Source organism: Cimex lectularius, unplaced genomic scaffold (assembly GCF_000648675.2).
Source record: "Cimex lectularius strain Harlan isolate CLEC.00 unplaced genomic scaffold, Clec_2.1 scaffold11, whole genome shotgun sequence".
In the NCBI taxonomy this organism is placed as follows: Eukaryota; Metazoa; Arthropoda; class Insecta; order Hemiptera; family Cimicidae; genus Cimex; species Cimex lectularius.
This window is the reverse complement of record NW_019392673.1, coordinates 1,487,549-1,506,891: the sequence shown is the minus strand read 5'-3', so window position 1 is coordinate 1,506,891 and position 19,343 is coordinate 1,487,549. Positions and strand designations below refer to the sequence as shown.

At 34.0% G+C, this 19,343-nt stretch overlaps 1 protein-coding gene and 1 non-coding gene across 3 annotated transcripts in view; one reads left to right on the top strand and one right to left on the bottom strand.

Annotated features, from left to right (window-relative positions):
• Positions 1-19,343, top strand: part of LOC106669459 (muscarinic acetylcholine receptor M3) — a 350,439-nt gene that overhangs the window by 37,110 nt on the left and 293,986 nt on the right. The gene's annotated exons all lie outside the window — the stretch shown is intronic.
• Trnas-acu lies at positions 18,680-18,752 on the bottom strand. The gene has a single exon. It is a non-coding gene; the product is annotated as a tRNA-Ser (tRNA).

Below are 19,343 nucleotides of genomic sequence, written 5' to 3'. Positions count from 1 at the left end.
AATCTTTGAATTCACTGATGAATGCCTGAAGCTAGAAAAACATTTAAAAAGGCATCTTATTCATCTTGTTCAGAGTAAAATTTTATAAAAATTGAGACCTAGGGCAAGTCTGTGACTTAAGAGGATTAGAAAATATACATTTTCAAAGTCTGATATTTTTCCTGCAAAAACCAGCTGGTCGGTTTTTCTGATGGGCAGAGTATATAAACGTTGGAGATTTTCGCCCCTATAAAAATAATTGCGTTTTCATTTTTGTTACGCCAATCAATCAAACGGGTTTATAAATTCATTCTATGATTATGAACACGATTTATTTTATATTGGATTATTTACATTGTTATTTATTTTTTCTCTACCGTAAAATATGTATATTGCATATTATGATTTTGCAGAATATAATACAAATTTAATTTAAAATGGGCTCAGGTGAATCCATTATTGCGTTCAGCACAATGGGTGAATTAGGCAAGTGAACGGTTGTCGGAACTTGTCCTGAGGTAGAAGAGAAGTTTCTTATCAGGAAAACACCTTTTCCAATTTTAATAAACCCCGAGAAACGTATCGGAAGCGTTTAGAACACTGATTGTAGGGTGCTGATGAATTTCCAACCATCTGGCCAATTGCCGGCCGTTCAATCTCCTTTCATAATGCAACGCTCATATTCTTTCTCGTAACGCGGGCGAAATGTTGATCAATCGAATGAAAAAAGAGGGGTAGAGGAGCGGAAAAAAGAGCTCATGTGAATAAATCGCTTACACATTCATAAGATCGTATTTTCAAAAAAAAAAAAAAAAAAAATTGGCCTTGAAGGAATTCTTTAGTTTAGATAATCTTATTTGGATTCGTAAGGATTTACACATTTTTACAGCTGAACATACATCTATAGTGGTAAATCATTGTTAGTGGTTTTCCTGGAAGATTCTTGTTTTTTAATAAAAACCTCATAGTTATCTTATCGATGTCTTTATTGTTCATTTATAGCTTTTGTTTCCTTTCTGTTGAGTAGTTGTACCGCATGATATGCTCTGTCTCTGTCAACTCGACACATTCTTATATGTCTTATTTTTTAAAATGCGGTATGTTCTTCCATCGAAAAAGCTCATGTTTGAAGTGAGTTGGGACCAAATTCAGCGTCACTGAGATCTGATCCCGCCCCTTCCATTGATGAGTGCCGTGTCAATTTCTTTCAACTGCGGCCACCGGTCCCCTTAGGCGTCAGAAACAAGTCCAGAGGCGACGGTGGGGATCGAACCCACGACCGCGGGATCTACTAGCCGAGAGTCTGACGCCTTAACCACTCGGCTACCCCGGCCCCCATGTGGTATGTTACTTGACCATCATCTGTGCATGCATGATATTTTTATTCCCTTTCTGATAAGAAGGAGGTCTTGTTGCATTTCTCAAGACTAGCATACGTTTGAATAGTTTATCTTTTTTAGTAAAAAACAAGATTCCAGTTATTTTTTGGTGTAGCTATTAGTTATGAGATTTAGGCCTATGTGTTATTAAGAGTCTCTTTTTTATATTTTTTAATATCGAGAACGTTTGTTGCCTCGTGGTACAAAATTCCCTGGGACGCACGTATGCCTATTTGGAGATCCCAGTTTTGTTAAAATATTTATCCAGTTCTAGACTAGTTTTAAGTTGATCTGGCTGGCTTGAGCTGTACCTTAAGCGCTGTCTGGCTTTCTAATAATATTTTTATATCTTTCAATTAATTGAGGTTTTTAGTTGGGATAAAAAAGTCAGTGCCACGACCTTCGGCTACATACGCCGCTACTCTACCACTTGAGCTATCGTGACTTCAATCCACTCGGGCACTATCTTCCCATCTCAACCCCACCTAAAGTGAACAAGTGCAAATAAACATAACAATAAGATTAACAGCGAATATTATTTATAGTAAACCCTATTTTACCATACTTGATCATTAATTTATATATTTTATTTTAACATTTTATTAGGTTTCGTGGTCCGCTTGACCAAATAAATTCTTTTCAATTAATTAATTAATTCACGAAGGTTTAGCTTGAAATGGACGCCGTGAAAGTGGCAAAACTAAAACGTACAATCATTAACCTTTATGTATATCCAGAATGAAAAATTTGGCAATGTTACATAAACAACAAACTATTGTAAACTAAAAGTAAATTTAAATAAATTTTGCCTTGATCTTGAACGAAATTTTAATTATATTCAGACTAAGATTGGTTTCGATCTTAATCAATCGTTCAGATAAATTTTTCATTCAGATGAATATTAAATTGTTTAGCCAACATGGTCAATTGAGCAAATCATGCACATTTCTTCATGCGAGACAAAGACAAGTAAAAATGTAAAACAAATAAACAGTTAGAAGAAAAGAAGTGGTAAGATAGGTATAACGAAATATAGAGAAAATTAGCAAAGAAAATAAAATTACAAAATACAAAATCACTAATGGAATACATAGATAAATAGATAGATTTGTGAAAGAAGGGATCAGTTTTCGATTGTGCAAGGGGCGATTACAGTTTTGTAAGACCCGCAAGTCACGAAGGTTTAGCCTAACATGAACTCCGTGAAAGTAAGGCGAAACAAAAACGAATAATCATTCAACTTGTGTATCCACGCCGAAAAATTAATAAATTTACTTTAATACTATTTATAAAAATTGATTAAATCCATAAAAAACTTAAAATAATTCTCCCTTGACCTTTATCATTACTGTAATACGATATAGACTCATTGGTATGGTCTCAATTTTTAATCTATCTCTAAAAATAAATACATATTTCATTAAGAGATACATTAAATGTATGTAAGAAATTAAAGGACTCCTAAAATACACAACGAAAAAGTCATGTGTTTTAACAAAAAGCACATAAAAAACAAGTACAAGAATAAATAAATAACTTTCAATTAATTAAGGTTTTTAGTGGAGATAAAAAAGTCAGTGCCACGAGCGGGATTCGAACCCACGACCTTCGGCTAGATACGCCGCTGCTCTACCCCTTGAGCTATCGGGACTTCGATCCACTCGGACACTAACTTCCCATCTCAACCCCACCTTTTTATTATAACGTTAGACGTTGACTTAAAGGAATGTAGTGATGAACGGCTGATATAAATATTTACATACATTTACTTTGTTTAGTTTTAAATAAAGACAAACTAAATAATTTTTATTATATTACTTTTGCAGTTATCATGAAATTCATTTAAAGAAAACAATCAGAATGTATCCGTAATAAAATTCTGAAGGAAAGATTATAACGAAATTTCATTATTATATTTTATGTCTTATTATAAACAAAATCAAGGCTAATGCGACTTAGAATGAAAGAAAAACAGTCAGTTTTTTTGCCTAGCTTTCGAGGAATATACCAATTCCTTTTTTAGTTTTAAATAAAAATATCATTTTTTAGATTCGAGAAAATTTATAAACAAAATATTGTTTGGGTATTGTTAAAAAGTTTATTTCTCTGTAAGGGAAATAAGATGATATGAAAATATTAACCTACTTTCTCACTTATTTCCAAAGTTGCCTTCTTTCTTAGCAATAATCATTTCAAATTGCCAGCGCTCATTATTCAGCTCCATCAGGGACTTTGGCAAGTATAAACCACAAAAGGTGTCGGGCACATTTCCATTGCTAATAGAGATGGTGGAGTCGGAATTTTCTGAGAGGTGAAATATGAGATATTTTACTGTTCGGGAAGCGTCGCTAAGGTGTAACGTTACATGCACCCGTCTAATTTGTAATTTAAACCGTGGGAATAATTTAATTAAATATAAACCCACGTTCGTCTAAATCGCGGAATATGAATCAAATCGATCTAGGAGGCTTGATAAGATTTTGAATAGTTATTTTAAAAAGTGCGATAAAAAAATAACCACAAATTGCAAAAATCTTTTAAAACCGTATACGTCCTTATTTAAAATTTCAAAGTTATACTATCTCTAAAGCATCTTGACAATAGAGGGGGTAGAATGAAGTTGAATAATGTTTTATTCGAATTATGTGTGACCTGAAACAAATTTATTTTTTTTTTGTTATTAAAGTCCACATTATAAAACAATGAAACATTTCAAGTAAGGGCAGTGAATAAATTATTTTTGGGATCTACAAGAAGATTAAAATTTACTTACATACCGTGAAAATCTTTGTTTCTACAAGAATAAACTTATTTTTTAAGAAACAAGAATTAAATACTGCTTAAACAATCTTGTCAAGTCGTATGTATGTATACGGGCTGTCCGTGTTAAAGGCCCGGCTGAAATTCTTTTGTACAGATAACGCAATTGAAAACTAAATTACATGGTGTCCTTTTTACATGGCCCGGCAGAATTTCTCTTGTACCAATGAAGCTACAGAAAAAACAAAAATATGTGTTTAATATTTTTAATATATTAACTTCACTAATTTCGTGGTCCGCTTGACCAATTAATATATTACAATTAATTAAGTTTATTAATATCTTTCCATTCATTTGTCGTCGAGAATCCAATCCTTAATCCAGAACACGACATTTGAAAAATGGCAAAAAAAAGGGAAAATTCAAAAGGTGCGGTTAAGATGGGAAGTTGGTGTCCGAGTGGATCGAGGTACGATAGCTCAATTGGTAAAGCAGCGGCGTATCAAGCCGAAGATCGTGGGTTCGATTCCCGCTCGTGCCATTGACTTTTTTATCTCAACTAAAAACCTTAATTAATTGTAATTTTTAATATAGTTTCAAGTTGTTGCCTTTTTTGGAGAAAAAATAAACAGGGTACATCAGGTCAACTTCAAAATTTCAAATACGACCCTATACATCCTGTCTCATCATTTTAAAGGATTTTTACCCTGCAAACAATGGTGCAATTAGATTTTGAGTTGGTAAAGTAATCAGAAGTTATGTCAAAAAGATTGAAAAAAAAACCAAAAAAAAACAACAACGCATTTTGTTTGTTTGTTGTTAATCCCGATAATTTGCTTCTTCACTAAAGTAATCATTATTGTTTACATTTGTCATTGTTGTTCAAACTCGCATTATGTGAGCAAAATCTTAATTGCGGGAAGTAAATAAATTTTACAAAGGTACTTATTTGTTACAATCAGTATTCCATTCAAAATGAAGCGAAGAGCATATTTTTCCGATCAACAGCGATATGTACGACTGCTTTATTGATAGTGGTGATTTTGCAAGTCGTGCAGATGAGTTGGACTCCAAAAAATTTCCTGATCGCCCCAGAGCAAACTACAAAACGTTTATTCGTGTTGCTTGCAATATGAGGAGATACGGATCAGTTGCTGTTCCATCATCAAGATATCGGCAGCGCGATTTCGACAAGTAGCTGAATATTTTAATGTATGTTTACGAAAATCCAAATTTCTTTCCCCTAAACGTTGGAAGGGATTTAGGTTGTTCGAACAATAAAATTAGAGATGTACTCCGGACTTATAATTTTAAGCCGTATCGCTTTCATCTCGTTCAGGGACTTCTGGATTCTGATTTTGACAGGCGTCTAACGTTCCTTGAACAAGTGCCGATTTGGGAGGCTGAAAAACCGTTCTTCCATACATCCTATGACACAATAAACCGTTGGAATTTTAGAAACGTGGGCAGAGGAAATTCCGAAAATTGCGTACTTCCGGGATAGGTGGATAGGACTACATGGCCCGATCTTTTGGCCTTTTCGGTCATCCGATTTAACTCCACTTGTCTATGGAGCCATTTAAAAACAGTGTTTACACCAATCATAACCCAGCAATTTCAGTTGAAGGCAGAAAATGCTTGTCAATCCATCTCCCTTGACTCTTTCCCTATAACTTTGTCATTTTTAGCCAATTTAAAATACAATTGCATCATAGTTTTCAGGGTAAAAAATCATTTAAAATGATGTGTCGGAATGTGTAGTGTCGTATTTGAATTTTTAAAGTTGAACTGGGCCGGATGTAACCTGTTTAATTTTTCTTTAAAAAAGCTAAAAATTTGAAAATAGACGAAAAAATATTAAACAAGTGTTTTTGTTTTTTTGATCGGGTCATTAGCATTGGTTCAAGGGAAATTCAACCGGGCCATGTAAAAAGGACACCCTGTAATTTAGTTTTTCGATTGCGTTATCTGTTCAAGAGAATTTCAGCCGGGCCTTTAAAACGGACAGCCCGTATACGTACATAAACTTGACAAGATTGTTTAAGCAGGATTTAATTCTTGTTTCTTAAGAAATAAATTTATTCTTGTAGAAACGAAGATTTTCACGGTTTGTAAGTAAATTTTAATCTTCTTGCCGGTCCCAAAAATAATTTATTTCCTCCCCTTATTTGAAATGTTTCATTGTTTTATAATGCGCACTTTAATAACAAAGAAGAATAAAAATAAATTTATTTCAGGTCACACATAATTCGAATTAAACATTATTCAACTTCATTCTACCCGCTCCAAAAAGAATTTTTTCATCAATTTTTTTAAAATCAACGTTAAATTGTCGAAAGAATAGAAGAGAGCGTAGATTTTATTGTCAGTGTGATAAGGTACTGTTAACACGGCTCCTGAAGTACTAGGGCCAAACGAACCAATTTCTCAGAGGGAAACTTTACGGAGTTCTTTACTAATTGTTTCTTGAAAACAAAAGTTCGCGTCGACTAATCGTGTACTGGGTCCGACAAACGGTTGCATTTTTCATTCCAACGGAATTGGCTAAGTTGGCCAAGAAGAATTTAATTTACTTACACAAAATCAGAACACGTATTTTGATTGAAGCACGTAGAAATTTTGTTTACAAATAACTTCTATAAATAATAAAAGTTCAGGGTAACAGACTTAAACGAAATCTATTCAATCTTTAGATGTACCAAAATCGAACTTTTTTCTTTCTCGAATCTACACGTTACTGCCAATATTCGTAATTTATCGAAAACATAAAGTGTAGACAAGAATAAGAAATGTGTGATGTTTTCAGACCGTTAGCCAATGATTATTTGGAGATCGTGAGACGAGGTCTGGTCTGTAGGTAGGTTTTAGAAAAACATTTTCTTTGTCGTGCCAACGTTTTGATCTTTATTGAGATCATCTTCAGGGCTCCAGAAACAATTAAATTGGAAAGGAACTAAACAATTCGGGCATACAACCATAATCAACAAAATCAGACACCCATTATTAGAAATGGGGACTAACTGTATGATCTCAAAAACATTCTTCACAACTTTCTATAAAGTCTCAACAGTCTATAAAGGGGAGGAAGATCACAGCAGAGCTTCAGATACAATGATATGGTACACAGATAGCTCCAAAGCAAACGAAGGAACCGGATCAGGCGTTTCCTGTACAAGCCAAAAACATGAGCAATCAAACTCATTAGGGAAGTACACTTTGATCTTTCAAGCAGAAATACATGCCGTCAATGCTTGTGCCCTGGAAAATCTTAAAAGAGGTTACACTGGCAAAAAATCCTCAAAAGATCTGATAGCCAAGCAGCCATTAACGCATTAGCATGTAAAAGAATTACATCAAAATTAATCAGTGAATGCATCCAAAATCTCCAAAACCTGGGGAAACACAACTACCTGATGGTATCTTGGATGCCAGGGCACAGGGGAATTTAGGGTAACGAGAAAGCAGACAGTCTGGCAAGAGGAGGATCTGCGAGACCATACATAGGCCCCGAACCTATTTTTGGGATAACAAACAAATATAGAATTCTCCACCGCAGAATGGATCCAAACAAAACAAAAGGAGAAGTGGATAAAGTCTAGCGATGCTAGACATAGTAAACTTATGATGAACCAACTCTCACCAAGACCAAGACCAAGCAAAATCATTGCTGCAATTGGTGAGGACTAAACTCCGAGGAGTGTTAGGACTACTAACCGGTCACTGACATCTGAGAAAACATCTACACAACATGGGTATATACAACGATGATCCCATTTGCAGATTATGTAATGAGGAGGAGGAAACAGCTACCCATATCATCTTCGAATGTGAAGCTACAGAGCTGTTGGAAATGTCCATTGAGCAATGGAGATTTCACCTAACATATGAAAAAAACTTAGGGAATCAAATTGCAGCAGCGACAGTCAATGACCTGATACTTCTAAGAAGAAGGATTGAGACTATTACACTGAACTAAGGAACTAGGAAGGTAAAATAAGCCAGAAGGCTGCAGTGCCTGGGGAGCGCAAACCCCGCTTCTTAGTATCCTTTTTACCATACGATACCCATTTTTTACCCCGAACCATTACCCATTTTTTCCCATTGTTAGCTCCTTTCACCTCAAAGAAGCCGACTCTTCATATAAAAATGTCTTTCTATCCCGATTTCTTTCCCCACCCCTTCAAAACACAACGTATGTAAACACAAATCATCAATATCTCACTGGCACTCTCAACACGACACTCAAGAATGAAACATCTACACGGAAATCAAACACTTTGAGGGAGTACAAATACTTTGATTGAATCTAAAATTCCTAGCATTGTATAAATTCATTTTTTTCTTTTTCTCTTTCACATCCTACATGTATTTGTAAAATTTAAACAATGGGCATAAATCCCAGGCCCTGAAGATGATCTCAATAAAGTTCGAAACGCTGGCACGATAAAAAAATATTTTTCTAGAACCTACGTCACACCAGACCGCATCTCACGATTTCCGAATAATCATCGACTAACGGTCACTAATCACCACACATTTCTCTAAATAATGTCAACCTGAAATAAATTCACAAAAGATGCTTTTAAATATTCAAACCAACGCATAAAGCGGGATACATCATATTGAACAAGAAAAGTATATTTGTAACTTGTTTCCTTTATTTTGACTGATTATATGCTTTTTTGCTTTGACTTCTATTTTTATTTTTCGGAATATAGAAAAAACTTTCGTTTTTGCGCGAAAAAACTCCAAATGTTCTCTTCTAAATAGTTAACTAAATCGATTGAAGTCTCATTTATTAATAATAATTATGTGACTATTATCAGCAACATTTTGATAAATAATTGTTATATACACTTGACAACATTAATGGTGTATCAGACCAACCATTGGATGGTTTGCGACGACGATAAGATAATAAAAAGATGAATATCACTATATTTTTACAACTATTTCTATTTTGAAAGGTAAAATTTGTATAAATAACTTATTTTATTTTTATCTTATTTTGAGCTCACTTTCTCACGATAAAAAAAAGTTTTTCTAAAACCTACATCACGCCAGACCGCATCTCACTATTTCCAAATAGTCAATAATACGAAATTGAAGAAGGTGATGACCGTTAAATCAGGGAGTTTTTTTTCTTTTTTAAGAGGGTTTGCAACAGTAGAGGTCATATCAACCCTCGGGGTGCCGGTGTTTTTGAAAAAAAGCCCATTTGTAAGTATGTCGGGTGTCGGGTTCGAATGCAGGGCCGCTGGATTCGAACCCGGGACCTTTACCTTACATTGATGAGCGCCGTATCGAGCCTAAACCGATGCGGCCACCAACGCCCTCCCCTCATAGGGAGTTTACAACTACCAATCCTGAAAATGGAACATTTTTTTTACACATCAGTAAAACAAGTCTAATTTGCAGTTGGCCAATCTTTAACATCCAGATATAGTAAGGTAAAAAAAGACAAAATATTAATGTAAAAAAATGATTAACATTAAAAAACATCATTCAATGTGGTTCATTCTTTTGATTATTTGATAATTATACTTAAAAGTAAAGTCGTTTAGGGTTTAAATACCAACGTTGAATAAATCAACCGCGAGAATTCCCATCCCTTCCATCACACCGAATAACAAGATCGGATCCCAGATGAAATTAAGGGGATTGGGTAATGAGAAACGATTTTCATCGTCCAGTCAAAAAACAAAAAGTATCGTAAAAAATCGAAAAACTACGCAACAACTGTGTTCCAACGGTTTCGGTTATCTTTTACTGCCTCATTATCATTTTACGACCGATCGGAGATTAAGTGCATCTCCATTACTGGTCCAAGTTTAACAACTTTAATCTCTCGTGTACGGTTTGGTTTAAAGTGGGGCCCGAAGACATTTTTAACGCATTTTAATAATAAAACTTGAAAATGGCTCAATAAAACGTGGATTATCACGATCATAACCCAAGAAGTTTGAACCGTCTTCATCTGAATTTATTATAATTTTCAGTATTCCAAGGAGGTTTACTTTTTTTACATAAGTTGAATATCAATAAAACCTTTAGTTCCAACTGTTCATTAGTTTATTCGGAATACTTTTCACTTACATTGTAAGCATCTTCAGCCCTTATCCTAATCTTATTCTTTACATAATTTTTTGCCAAAAAACATAGTACATCCTCATGTTAACCAGTTTATTTTATTTTATTTTCATCAAAAGTAATTATTTCATTCAATTCATTAAGAGTTAAATATAAAATTAGAATAAGGGCCGAAGATGCTTACGATGTAAATGAAAGCTTTCCGAATCAACTAATAAACAGTTGGAACTAAAAAACCTTTTTTATATTCAACCTTTGATAATGGATTTCCATCACAAAAGTACAACAAACCTTGAAAAATCGTTTTATATAAATATTTTTTTGAAATGTATTACTCATAATTATCATAGTGAACATAAAATATAGCTCACTAGAGGTCACGATAGTTCAAGTGGTAGAGCAGCGGCGTATCTAGCCGAAGATCGTGGGTTCGAATCCCACTCGTGACACTGTCTTTTTTATCTCAACTAAAAACCTTAATTAATTGAAAGATATTAATTGGTCAAGCAGACCACGAAAACTAGTGAATAAAATATAGCTTTGAATAGTTTTATTTCTTACCATTTTCATTAATACCTTTTTAATTATGTTCTTTTTTATTCTACTTTTTTAAATATATAATTTTAAACATATTCGTGAATATTGAATTCACTTTATATGCTTTACTGTTTGATTTTAGACCTCGCTGTGGTTTTTTATTGAACTTCTGTTTGATCACCCTTTATTTAATCTGTAATTGGGGTAATGTCACGGTAGAACAGAACCAAACTTGACCACATTTATGCGCACCGTTGAACAAATTTGGAAGTACTGTGGGTGTTGAATGGACGCGGAAATTTTAGATTTTTTTTTGTTTATTTCAATTATTGAAACCAAAAATATGGTAAAAGCATATGGAAAGTGTTTTGTTGGTTGAACGTAGATTATTTTGTCAACAAATGTTATGTATTTTCACTACTTAATAATAGAAAAAAATTAACCATAAAATACAATCAGATAAAATATTCTATAGTTTTGAATAGAGTGGGGTCAGAAAGAATGAAAAAAGATTAAAAATCCCCCTTGGATTATATTACGTTGGGATTAATCATAAATTAATCTGGAACTGGATAATTTCTATTCAATAATTACATAAAAGTTGTAAGAGAAGTTGGGCAAGTTTGAAACGAAAGGAATAGTTTTAATGTGAGAATGAGGACAAATTAAACATGCATAGCTACTCTGAACTTTATTAAAGTCTGTTTTCAGATTAAACTTTGAAACAGGGGTTATAGCCATTGCATATAGCCATCGTTTATTATTTATCGCTGTGTCTTGCTTAAAACGGATAGAAAACGGCTCACTTCAGTAAAAAAATTCTCTTCAAATCACATTTGAAATTTCTGTTTAACGAATTTTGAAAAATTACATTAATTACTTAAAGGCAAATTTATTTTCAAAATGTTACTGTGTGGTTCAGTTGAGTGAATCTCCAACTTAGGGGAATAATCAATCTTATAAGAAAAATATCCCAAAAGCAGCAAATTTCCACAGACTATTTGTTACACATTGCTGAAATTGCAAATAAATATCTAATAACGGAATATAACAAAGAGATGTAAATCTATCACTTCTGGCTTTTTGGTATCTACAAATTACGACACTTATTCCATTTTTTGTTAGTATTATCAGCATGATAGGTGTTCACGAATAGTGGTTGGAGGGTGTCTATATTTATTAAGGTACTCTGAATGGATAGCATATAAAATCTCAATTCATCTGGGACACTCTTGATGTTCGTAAAAATCAATCCGTCAAAAAAGTTTTAAAGTCTAGAATTTTTCCTGATATGTCAGTTACGTTAACTAGAATAACCTTTATGCAAATTTAATGTGAACGTTGGTACAGGATGGTTTAAAATGATTGTTGTTTGATAACTACTTCTTTATGGTTCAAGTAAAATCAAAGTAAAGTGCACTTCATCTTACTATAATATATATCAAAGTATAGTATTTTTCCCAACTCGTAAATCTTGTGTATTTTGGGGTAAATTGATTCAGACATCGACACCATGTCTTCTTAAGAGTCTGATAAAATATCTAATCTTCTAATCTTTCTGGGTCGCTATTCAAACCAGCAATTTTTCAAAGCATGAACAGTGTGGCATAAGGATCAATTGGCTTACAATTTAATTAATCTGCTTCAGTGGCCATTAAAGGACGGTCTTGTTTATCACATTAAAAGCTTGTGTTTTCAGAATAGGACATTAAAATTTCTCAACACTTCGCATAAATTCACTAGGTTGCCTTAAACAAAAAAAAAAGGATTGAGGATTAATAATTGTCTATAAATTTAATCACTTTTGTACCCAAATAAATGTATTATCCACAATATCACTAATTATGATTAATAAATGATGATGGTCAATATGACGATAAATATCTTTCAATTAATTAAGGTTTTTAGTTGAGATAAAAAAGATAGTGACACTAACTTCCCATCTCAACCCCACCTTTGAATTTTCCCTCCTTTTTGCCATTTTTCATATGTCGTGTAATCTATTTGATTCTCCGCGACAAATGAAATGGCCACGGAGAGCTTTAGTGAAGTATACTTCATTTTAAGTTATTAAATTCACTAGTTTTCGTGGCCCGCTTGACCAATTAATATTTTTCAATTAATTAAGGTTTTTAGTTGAGATAAAAATGGCAAAAAGGTGGGAAAATCCGAGAGGTGAGGTTGAGATGGGAAGTTAGTGTCCGAGCGGATCGAAGTCACGATAGCTCGAGTGGTAGAGCAGCGGCGTATATAGCCAAAGATCGTGGGTTCGAATCCCGCTCGTGACGCTGATTTTTTTATCTCAACTAAAAACCTTAATTAATTGAATAATTATTTACAATTTTTAAACGTGTTTATGATCTATTGTATTATTTATATTTTTATAGTTCCTTATGTTTGAAAAAGTTAAAAAAAATTGGATTAATTTTTAAATATTTAATCTTTGTATTCTAAGATGACAATGAAGTTTATCTTGTTTTGTTCTCATGATGAAAAGAAGTCAATTTGGTTGAAAAGTGTTTAAGCCGATGAGCTTTCAAGATCTGAATAATTTTTTTAAGATTAATTCAGCCTTAACATTTTATGTTTGCTTCAAACAGAGAAAGACGAAGCATTAAACCCTTAATCTCCCACCGTTATCTCCATTGTAACTCAGTTCCCGTCGCTTTCCGGGCTTGATAAGATTTTAAATGTAAGGGTAGTTTTAGCGGATGGGGTCGAGGGGAAAAAATATTTGGTTCATACAACTGGGAGTCAGCTTTGATGAAAGTAAATTCCCTTTCTCGTCTGATAGCTTTTATCAGAAACTCTTTCATTTCTTCGGTTTAGAAAAATCACTCTATCACGGGATTAAAGCAACAAGAAAAAATGTTTCAAAAAATTCGATTTTTAAAAGAAAAAAAGTTAATTTTCTATACCTTTTCTCACACAGTAATTAAAGCTTTCGTTAGAAACATTATGTTTTTAAACAACGACTTTTCTCAGTATCAAAACCGCTTTTGTTATGACACTGATGACGAAATAATTAATTTCACGAGCGAAGTAAAATTTTAAATAAACTATTGTCACTTAAGAGAAAGGTTCACAGCGAGCCTACTTAGAAATTGAGACCTTTGTAAGCTAAATAATCAGTGGCAATGGCTTATGAAAAGTCTTGATAAACCGGCCGGTCTCTGGGGGCTCTAATAAAACAATTTCCCTAATTCAATTTATGAATAAGCATCTCAGGGATGAAAAGGTCGGTTTTTATTGCGTAATTCCCTCCCCAATCTCGTTTACATAATATTAATAATTATTTAAACCAAGGTGTCTCACAAATACAATTATACCATGATGTATGCATACCACCATATTGAACTGTTCGTACTTACTCATTCAAATAATGTTACATTTATTGTAAGTGTTCTTTTCTATAGTATTAAATTTTACCGTATCTTCAACGCTCCACGTTGAAATCAAATTATCCTTGAAGACCTAAAAATCTCATTCGTGAAGGATATTTTCCAAACACGCTTCCTCAATTTATATTTTAAACTATCCCTCTACTCTAATCCACTAATACTCATCCTTAAAATCCTCAACGGCTTTTATAACGACGACCTATTTTAACCTTCCCAATTAAACAACAAAGAGTTCCAGCAGTAGCTTGTTTCTTTCTTCACTGCCTAGAAAGATCTGTCAGATTTTTAATATACAATACCATTTGCTCAATCTATATTTATTTCGTACTGGTAATAATAAGTAATTTTTTATTCAAATTATTTCGTACTAAACAATTTATGGATCATTTGATTGGTGACTAGTGGTGGGATATTATCGATAGTTTCGATACTATCGTCACAAAACTATTGACACTATCATCCATCTAGTTTTAAGTTTTTAGGTTGTACACATGATTTAGATTCTATAGTTTTTAGATAGAATAGTTTTAAATGGAAAGCAAACGGAAATGCGAATTAAAGATGAGATGATGTATCGACCTGCTTGTTGAACAACTTGAACTTCTTCAGTGAGATCACAACAGAAATGACAATTCTTTAAGTTTTTGCCGAGCTTTCGACGATTATATCGTTATCATCAAGGCCTATTTATTTTAGGAATATATCGCAGTTAGAACATGTTGTATCATTTAAAAAAACAAAATACAACAAACAATTATTTATCTTACTTTAACTCAACTAAAATCAAAGGTTCACTGATTTCGTGGTCCGCTTGACCAATTAATACATTACAATTAATTAAGGTTTTTAGTTGAGATGAAAAAAAGTTTATGGAAAAATGGCAAAAAGGAGGGAAAACTCATAAGGTGGGGTTGAGAAAGGAAGTTGATGTCCGAGTGGATCAAGGTCACGATAGCTCAAGTGGTAGAGCAGCGGCGTATCTAGCCGAACATCGTGGGTTCGAATCCCGCTCGTGCCATTAACTTTTTTTCGGCATGCGAAGCTGAAAGCAAAGGAACCAGTGGGCTCGCAATGCAATGTGGTTTATCGGGTATCATGAGGAGGTGTAATGTGCAATATGTGGGACAAACCAAACAAAAGTTATCAGCACGGATGAACAAACACAGGTTGGATTGTTAAAACAAAAAAAGAATTTCTGGACTCTCATTCAGTACAAAACTTCAGGTAATACTGAAAATCTGAAAGATCACTTAATGCGCAATCATTCAAACGTCAAAATCTATTGAAGTGTAGGCTCAAAAACCGAAGAAAGTACGCCTACTTCGTCTGGGCTTGAAGCCCGATCCGGAATCCGATAATACCTGACTGATATTGATAAATGTGGCAAGAACAACGAACAAATATAAAAACTTTCAAATTATATAATTCACTTGACCGGGTATCATCTATTTACTAAAAATCTCCTCACAAAATTTGATAGACAATTCGAATCGCTTCAAGAGGTGCCGTTGTAAAAACGTTTTACTATAATAATTACTTTACTTATTACTTTTTATTACTTTACTTATTTTACAGATGAAAAAATCAATCTAAAAAGTATATTATGTTTTCATCAATCTCACATCTCCAAATCTTTCCTTTTCATTTTGTCAACTGTTCTGCTATAGCGTTAAGGCGCCCAAGTGAAAGCGAATCCGGCTCCTTATGGGAAATCGCCGGATATCCCCTCAACGCGAGACGAAAAGTGGGAAAACGGGTTTTATTGTTCGCCTTAAAGACGGCACCAGTATTTACTAACGTCTGACAGCGGATTGTCCCCCTTCCCCATGAGAAAGAAAAATACTATCGGGCATCCATCCTTATACGTACATGTCGTCAACACGCCTCCAGAGATTGAATATTCAATACGGCCAACGTTTATCCGCAGGTCCTTATATCTCTTTAGTTGGCCAAGTGTTTTATTTATTCATGTAACATCCCAAAAATATTTAAAGAGAGAAAGGAAAAAGAGTATGTGTGTTATTAATTTAATAACTCTCTGTCTTTAATTAGGTGGGTTAAAATATGTTACGAGGCCATCGTCGTTTTAAACGCCATGGGGATTGTAAGGATGGGACTTTGAGGAACATGTTTGCAGGCAGGTTAGAGCAAGCGATAGTTAAAAGCGGAAAATGGGGAAGCGCGTTCAGAAAAGATCCTTCACGAATGAGATTTTAAGGTACGTATGGATTATTTGATTGGTGACGTAGAAAGGAGCGGTGAGGATACGTCGGGAACTTTGGATTAAAAAGCTTGAATTCGTTGGATGTTTTAGGTTTTGGCCGAGTCTACATTCGACTACTTAAGTCCAAATAGGCCTGATGAGTCGGTAGTAAGCAGTTAATCTGTTATGTATGCTTAGCGTTGATTTTGGTCCCAATAGATGTCTGAATAGTCTATCTTTTGTTAAGTCTGTCAAGTTTCTTGACGTTTTATTCTTGTAAGTAATTTCCATGTAACTCTGCTATCTAAGTAAGCCCAAGGTAGCGGACTTGGTTGGGTGGTGGTATTACCTTGTTGTTTATCTGCACTGGTCTGCAGATTTTATTTTACATTAGTTTGAGGGTAAACGTAACTTGTTGGCTTTTTTTGCTCGTTCATACAACAAACACGATCTGCAGCACTGGCCACCGATTGCAGCAGTCGGTAATGAAGTTGTTGGATTGATCTGTGTAGAGTTTCAATCTTCGTATAGGTCATTAGAAAGTGAAGAATGAAGAAGATTAATTGTTGGGTTCACCAAGCTTTCGTCAACTTATAGTGCCATCATCAGGGTTTTCCCGAGAGTTCAGAAAACGATTAACATGGAAAATTATTGTAAAAGCGTTTTGGGTTTAAGGTTATGAAGCACATGGCCGGCATACTATATTTTACATGGTGAAAAAGACATCTCGCTAATACAAAATCCATATGACTAAAGGTCCAACAATTTTGTTCTGACTAGCAATTTCTTACAGTTACATTTATGATCACAAAGAGTATTTTTGACTAAAATTATAGCTATTTACAGAAACTATGGACAAAGGATTAAAATTTATGAGAGAGAGAGAGGGAGGGAGAGAGAGAGAGAGAGAGAGAGAGAGAGAGAGAGAGAGNAGAGTGAGAGGGAGGGAGAGAGAGAGAGAGAGAGAGAGAGAGAGAGAGACAACACTCAGGTTGGACTGTTATGGTTAGTGGAAATACAACAAGAACAAAATTGTTGGACCTTTAGTCATATGGATTTTTTTATTAGCGAGATGTCTATTTTCACCATGTAAAATGTAGTATGCTGGCTATGTGCTTCATAACCTTAAACCCAAAACGGTTTTACAATAGTTTTCCATGTTAATAGTTTTCTCCACTCTTGGGAAAACCATGATGATGGCACTATAGGTTGCCGAAAGCTATGTGAACCCAACAATTAGTCTTCTTCTTTCTTCACCTGTCTAATGACCTCTACGAAGATTGAAACTCTACATAGATTATCTGCAGGTCGATCAACAAGCATCATATCTTCAGTTGTTTGATTGCTTATGACCGGGATAAGATTGTGGTATTGTAATAACAGTCCATATTTTTCTAATATAGTAAATTTAGATTTGGTATTTTTTTATTGATCAGACGACGGGACAACCACCACACGATTAACTTTAGTAAAAAAATGGTCTTATACAAACCCCAAGTTAATTTTTTGTTAATTTTTACAAGAAAAAGCAAACCCCCTCACGAGTCTTCCGTCTGGCATAACTCAGAAATGGTCGATCCTATCAAAATTTTCCTTTCATTAAAACTGGCATAAAATAAGCTCTAGAATCGAAATGTACAATAAAAATAAAGGATTCTTATTTAAAATAACAAAGTTAGTATCAATTCCCAGATAGTTGAGAAAGTTATGTTAAATCTGTTACCATCACGCGATCTCTAGCCAAAATTTACTTGGGCTTTGTATAAGACCATTTTTTGCTAAAGTTAGCCGTTTACGAATTAAATGGGGGGGATTATTCAAATTGATACACACTACATACAGGGTGTTCTGCTACTCGTGTTACAAACTAGATTGTTCATTCAAAATGGAACCAAAATGTACTAGTTAACCATGGTCAGAATCTCAACAGTTTCGGATTTATTCCCTTTTTTCTGATTTTTTAAGATTTCAAGACCTTACTTCAAATAAACAACAATAACTCTTAAAGGGAAAGATAATCTATATATAAAAATATATTTTTTTAAATCTTTCCACTTACCAATTTTTTAACCACGGTTTTTTCCTTACCTTCATCAATTTCTTCATATTTGAACAAAGTAATTAAAAAAGCAATTACACCACAAAAAAGGATATTAAATGGAGAACGTTTTCTGAAATGTGCTTGTCTCAAGCTTTGGAAATAGTAGTTTAGTATCACCATAGTATGTTTAAAATATTTTTCAAAGTTAAATTCACTAGTTTTCGTCGTCCGCTTGACCAATTAATATCTTTCAATTGATTAAGGTTTTTAGTTGAGATAAAAAAGTCAGTGTCACGAGCGGGATTCGAACCCACGACCTTCGGCTAAGTACGCCGCTACTCTACCATTTGAGCTATCATGACTTCGATCCACTCGGACACTAACTTCCCATCTCATCCCCACCTTTGAATTTTCTCTCCTTTTTGCCATTTTTAAAATGTCGTGTAATCTATTTGATTCTCGGCGACAAATAAAATGGCCAAGGAGAGCTTTAGTGAAGATATACTTCATTTTAACTTGTTAAATTCACTAGTGGTCCCCGTGACCAATTAATATCTTTCATTTAATTAAGGTTTTTAGTTGAGATAAAAAAGAAAATTCAAAAGGTGGGGTTGAGATGGGAAGATAGTGCCCGAGTGGATTAGTCATGATAGCTCAAGTGGTAGAGTAGCGGCGTATCTAGCCGAAGGTCGGGGTTCGAATCCCGCTCGTGACACTGACTTTTTTATCTCAACTAAAAACCTTAATTAATTGAAAGATTTTTCAAAGTTGTGGTTACTGCTTATTGCACCAACATTTTAATTTTGGAATTTACTACATCTTATCGGAAATTTAAATTAGTTTTCAATGGTATCAACGGATGTGTTTAAGACCTTTAGTTTTGGAGTCATCATTGTTTATTTGCAGAAGGTCGTGAAATCTTAAAAAAAATTACAAAAAGGAGAATAACACCG